General features: G+C 53.2%; 1 long non-coding RNA gene across 1 annotated transcript; it reads left to right on the top strand.

Annotated features, from left to right (window-relative positions):
• Positions 1–1,570: 1,570 nt before the first annotated feature.
• On the top strand, positions 1,571–5,215 carry LOC102501260 (uncharacterized). Its single transcript, XR_335136.1, has 3 exons — positions 1,571–1,949; positions 4,427–4,640; positions 4,945–5,215. It is a non-coding gene; the product is annotated as an uncharacterized LOC102501260 (long non-coding RNA).
• Positions 5,216–5,470: the final 255 nt, after the last annotated feature.

The following is a 5,470-nucleotide window of genomic DNA, read 5'->3' as shown; positions in this document are numbered from 1 at the left end:
GGAGCGCTATAAAAGCCTCGATTCTAACTTTGTCTAACCAAAGGGCCACTTTATCAAGGTCCCGGAACATGTGGCCTGACCAGCAGTGCCTGAACGAGGTGGTACATGAGTGAGAGCTGTGTTCACAAGGGCAGGCCCTGAGCACCCAGGGGAAGCAGTCCACATGTGGCTGATCAGGGTGGTCTTCCAGGAGGAGGTGGGCCCTGAATTAGATCTAGAGAATGCTGAGGGAGCAAGTGGTGGCCCCCATTCTGGGGTCTCTCATGTTCAGCCAGCCACTAAGGAAAGCAGTTTTGATCTGTGTTCTCATCGCCCTGCTGGAAGGACTGGGGCTCAAGGCATGCATATCTGTGGACCAGCAAGAGACAATTGCCTAGTTTCTACAAGAACATACTTTATTCTACGCGGGAAAATTTAGGTGGCTGTTTCATTGGGTTAACCTGCACTTCCTTAGACCCGTTTCTTTTTGAGTGTTGGACCCCACAGCCTGCAGCTGTGAGGGACTGCAGACGCAGAAACCTGCGTCTGTGTTCAGGCTTTGCCACTTGTGTGACCTCAAGCAAGTCACCCAACCTCTCTGAGCCTCTATTTGTTCACCTTTTAAAAAAGGAACAAGAATATTTGCCTTCTTTCCTCCCTATGTTTTTTTTATTAAATGTATTTCTTTCTTCTATAGCTGAGAGAAACCGGAAGAAAGACAGAGTAATGAGCCGCAGCAGGGTCTTCATGCCACATCCCGCCCCCAGCCTCAGCCTCACAGAGCGCCGCGTCACTGCTGCATGACAGTCCGCCCCGTCTCTCTCCGTTCCTGAGAGGATCAAATGGAATCATAAATCACGATTGAAAAATAAAAGGCACTTCGTAAATGGTGAGCACATGACAAGTGGGAGCTGCTAGGACTCTGTAAATGTCTCTTTGGAAACTCAGGCTGCAGAAGCCCAGGGAGGCGTCCACCCTCGCCCAGCCCTACCGTGAGCCCAGTGGGGGCAGAGACAAGACCCATGCTCCTCAAATGCCACTCGCATGCTTTTCCAATACAGCGGCATGCCTCCGCCTCCAATGTCTCCTCTCTCTCTCATTTCCTGGGCTCTCCAGGGGCCTGTGTGGATCGCCTGGCCCTAACTGGGTAGTCTGTGACGCCTCCGTGTCGTTGATCCCCTCTGCAGCAGCCTGTGCCCTCCTGCCTCCCGTCCTCTCCAAGGCCTTCCTGTCTATATGCTCATCACTCGAACATCCTAAACGCAGCCCGGGAAGGGCCCCCACCCCCCTCCATGAGGGTAATGCCTCCCTGGGGACGGCCACCCTCCCATTTAGAACTCGGTAGGATGGTCCCTTCTGACTCATTCAGAGCAAGACAGTGAGACCTTTAGACTCGAGTCTAAAAGCCATCTGTGAAAGAGTCCTGGAGCCCTGACCTGTGTCCGCTACGGTCACAGCCAGGTGCACGAGCCTACCATGTAGGGGGCAGGGCCTCTCATGGAAGCAGGGCTGGAGGGTTGGACTCCGGATTCCGGATTCCAGATTCCGGTTCTCAGCTGCTTCTTCTACCCAGATATCTCTGCCCGATCAACTAAACCATCTGCCGCAGAGCCCCCTGCAGCTCTGTGCCAGCCTCTGGGTGTCTAGAGACAAGCCCTAATAGGCCCGTCCGTGTCCTGCACCCCCATTCCATTCCTCCCACCAGCCCTGCACCTCCTCTCCCGCAGAGTCCCCCCCCCCACAAGCCCAAGGCCTGGCTCAGGCTCTCCATTCCAGGAGACAGGTCACGTCCACCACCCCGGGGTGCGGTGCGAGCCAAACTAATCAATGGCAGAGCGGTAGATTAAGGGGCCCAGCTCGGAGCCATCCATCACTGTCGTTTACCCGGGCCTGTCAGCCTGCAAATGGAAAAGGAGATGATGTGAAACAACCCATCTGCAGGTTTTTAACGCTCTTTACAAATTGCCGTGGTGAGTAACTTGTTGCCTGTATTTATCCCTTTTCAAATTGTCTCTTAGCTACAGTCATCTGTCTTCATTCTACACCCCGATGGCGCGTGCTCCGCCAGTTGGGCCACCTCATTATTTCCCTGATGCTGCTGCCTGGAGGAGGCAGGAGAGGAAGAAAGAGGAGGAGGAGGAGGAGGAAGGGAGAAAGGGAGAGAAGAAGAAGGGGTGGGGTGGGAGGGTTTCCGGTAGAGCAGGGACTCTGACCAGCAGAACTAGCTTGGACAAGGGCCTTGGTTGAGATCCTTCCTCCAGAAGTTCCTGCTGCCCTAAGCTCATGGTAACAGAAGGGGACCCGACCCCCCTCTTCCAGAGAGTTTGGGAACAGTGGCTGACCTCCCGGAGGAGACCAGGGCATTCCGGATTTCCAGTTCAAGGTCGCAGACTCTGGCCACTCAGCCTTCCCTCCCTCGAGGAGAAGAGTCCACCTGCTAGCCCGACTGCAAACCTGCACCGTGAAGAGTCATCTGTCTTTTCAAGTTTGTTTTATTTCTCCAATGGAAGCAGGAGGAAGAAAAAGAGAAAGACAGGACCCCCGAAAGGTCTTCATGCCATGACCCACCCCTCTCCGCTGGCCTGGGTGGCAGGCATAGGCATGCACACCCCACTTGCTCTGAGAGGTGCAGCAAGCGTACCGGGACCTTCCCCAGGTGGCTGCAGGAGTGTTCCTCTGTGCCACTGCCTGGCCCACAGTCCCTCGAATGTTCCTCAGCCTCACCCCCTCATCAGACTTGCTGCTTTGGGCTCTCCAGTGAGACGCCTGCCTGGGTTTTGGTTCCCACCACCCGAGGTCTGGCTGGAAGTCCTGTTTCCCAGCTTGGAGCAGAATCCTTCCCCAGTGAACCAAATGTTATGTCCCCAGAATTTATATATTGAAGTCCTAGTGCCCCAAGGAGATAGCATTAGGAGGCGAGGCTTTGGGGAGTGATTGGGTCATGAGCTTGGGACCCTCCAAAATGGCATTAGTGTCCTTGTAAGTGGCCCAGAAGACTCCCTCGCCCCTCTGGCATGTCCAGACACAGAGCGCGATCACCGACAACGGAGAAGGAAGTGGGTCCTCATCAGACACCGACTCCACTGACACCTTGACCTGAAGCTTCTCAGCTTCGAGAACTGTGAGAAATAAGTGTGTTGGTTATAAGCCTCCTGGCCAGATGGATGAAGACGCCTCCCACTGGTCCATCTCTCCTCCACTCCCTTGACTCTCAACAGCAAACCAAAAACTTGTCTTACAGGCCCCCCTCTTTCTGAACTCTGCCGGTGCTTACCAGTGATGCGTGAACCCATTCCTCACTTGGCCACCTCTCCCAGGTCTCCCGATGCAGCCAGGCAAAGGCTGCAGTTAAGTGGTTTCTACCTGGGTAGTGTGTAACTGCAGAGGTTGGAAGGCCACGCCTGAGGGGGTCCTCTCACCGCACCGGGAGCCTAAGGCACAGAGAGACGCAATCATTGGCCCAAGATCACACAGCTAGTGAACTGCTGAACAGGAGCCAGAAAGCAAGCCTCTTGCAATCAGTGCTCTTCCTCCTCTACAATGGCGAAATCCTTGCATGAATGGAGTGACTCAAATCAAAGCTCCTCAGGGCAGAAAGCCATGGACCTCTGTCTCCACCATCCTCTTCCGAGCTCAGAGCAGGGCTTAGTTCATTTTTGGTAAGACAGAAAGAGAAGGACAGCACGAGAGGCCTAGCCCCACGTTCAGCTCTTCTGCACTGGTAGTCGAGAGCAGACAGCCCTCTCGCAGGGCTCAGAGCCCCAGTCTACTTTTTTTTTTAAGAGAGAGTTTTGCTAAAGGGCACGTGCGCTGACCAGGAACACAGAGAAAGAGAGAAAAAAGAAATCACCCCCCAGGGCGGGTGGCCAAGCTGCAATCCTTTTTCCTCCACTCTCTTCTTGGGTTTTGGGCATGCACACATATGCACCTGGCATGAGTTTCAAGCTGCTGAGTCCGGGACTCAAAACAAGGATGACCATGTGAGAGTCTAGTGCCTTAACCACTATACCACCTGCTGGTCTGCACTCTACTTTTTTTAAGTGCCATTTATTTTTCATTCATAGTAGAGAGTACACGTCAGAGAGAGAGAGAAGCTTCTGCCATAGGGTCGCATCATGTCCGGGTCCCCTTCCTCAAGCCCTTTAGCTTGTCAGTATCTCGGGCACACTGCAGAAACCTGGCGTGTTTCAGGTCCTACCGGGCTAGGGACCTGAACTGGCGATGGCCATGTGGCTTCCAGCACTGTGGTCCTAGGAGCAACCAACTGCACCACCCAGGCTGGGCCCCTGCCCTTCTCATTGGTGTCCTCTGGACCAACCCTACATCCACCTGGCTGTCCACTGCTGCGTTTCCGACACTGTGTCCAAAAGTTCCACTCAGCTTTCCACAGCACACTTTCAAATATCTGTGAACAGCTGTCAGGACCCATGAGATGTTCTCTTTCCAGGTTGAAGGTCTCAGGATCCCTCAACCACCCCTCACGCAGCATGGTATAAAGACCCCGGGACATGCCATTCCTTCCCCTCTGAATACCACCCATTTGTCAATGTCCTTGCTCCATTGTGACTCCCGGGATGAAATGCAAGGCTCCAGATGTGATCTGGTCACTGCCAAGCAAAGGGACATGCCATCATCTGCCCTGCTCTGGGCGCTGTGCTTCGGTGAGTACAGTCCACGATGCGCTAGCTCTCCTGGCAGCATCAGCCCCCGTTTGGCTCATGCTGTGCTCTGTCTGCTAATCCATCTAACTCTATTACCGGCTAATCCACCATTCTCCATCTTGTCCCCGAGGATTACATCCAAGTCTTTACAAAACTCCTTGCTGAAATCCAGATACGCCTCATCCGTGGGGTACCGCTTGGACGTTAGTCTAGAACACAAACCTACCGGCCCGAGAAAGGACTGTTTGGCTGAGCTTGGGCTTAGTCAACCCCGGATGATGCCCCGTTTTCTTTTTTCCTACAGGCTCAAGAACCCTCTTTTCAGTCATCTTTCTTCAGCGCCTTCTACAGCACTTCCCTCAGCCAAGGTGCTTGCTCGGTGTCTCTGCTGAGCAGCTGCGACAGGCTGCCTGATTGATTTTGCCTGTTGTGAGGTTTATGGCGGTGAGCAGGGGCTGTCCAGGGAGGAGCAGACAGGGGAGTCAGTCCAAATAGCACCAACGCGGGAATGCCCGTGGAGCTTGTAAATAGCGCGATCGAGGGGCTTTGAGTCTCTGGGTTGGAAAATTTATTAACAACGCCGAATATATTTCACTCTCCCTGCATAATGCTGGATTCAAAGAAAACTATGACAACATCCCTGGAATCCCAATTCTGCCGAGCCATTTCCTTTCTCCTATAATTAGGTACTCTGGGTTTTTAGTATCATTTTTTTTGTGTGTGTTTGTTTCTTCTGATTTCCACAGGCTATTTTTAGACCGATCATGACTCACTTTTTGAAAGGCGTTAGAAAAAAAATATCTTTTTCCCCAGCAATCAAATGTTCCTGT

The sequence above is a fragment of the Tupaia chinensis genome, unplaced genomic scaffold (assembly GCF_000334495.1).
Source record: "Tupaia chinensis unplaced genomic scaffold, TupChi_1.0 Scaffold000348_1, whole genome shotgun sequence".
In the NCBI taxonomy this organism is placed as follows: Eukaryota; Metazoa; Chordata; class Mammalia; order Scandentia; family Tupaiidae; genus Tupaia; species Tupaia belangeri.
The sequence above is the reverse complement of the archived record's forward strand: the minus strand, read 5'-3'. Positions and strand labels throughout refer to the sequence as shown.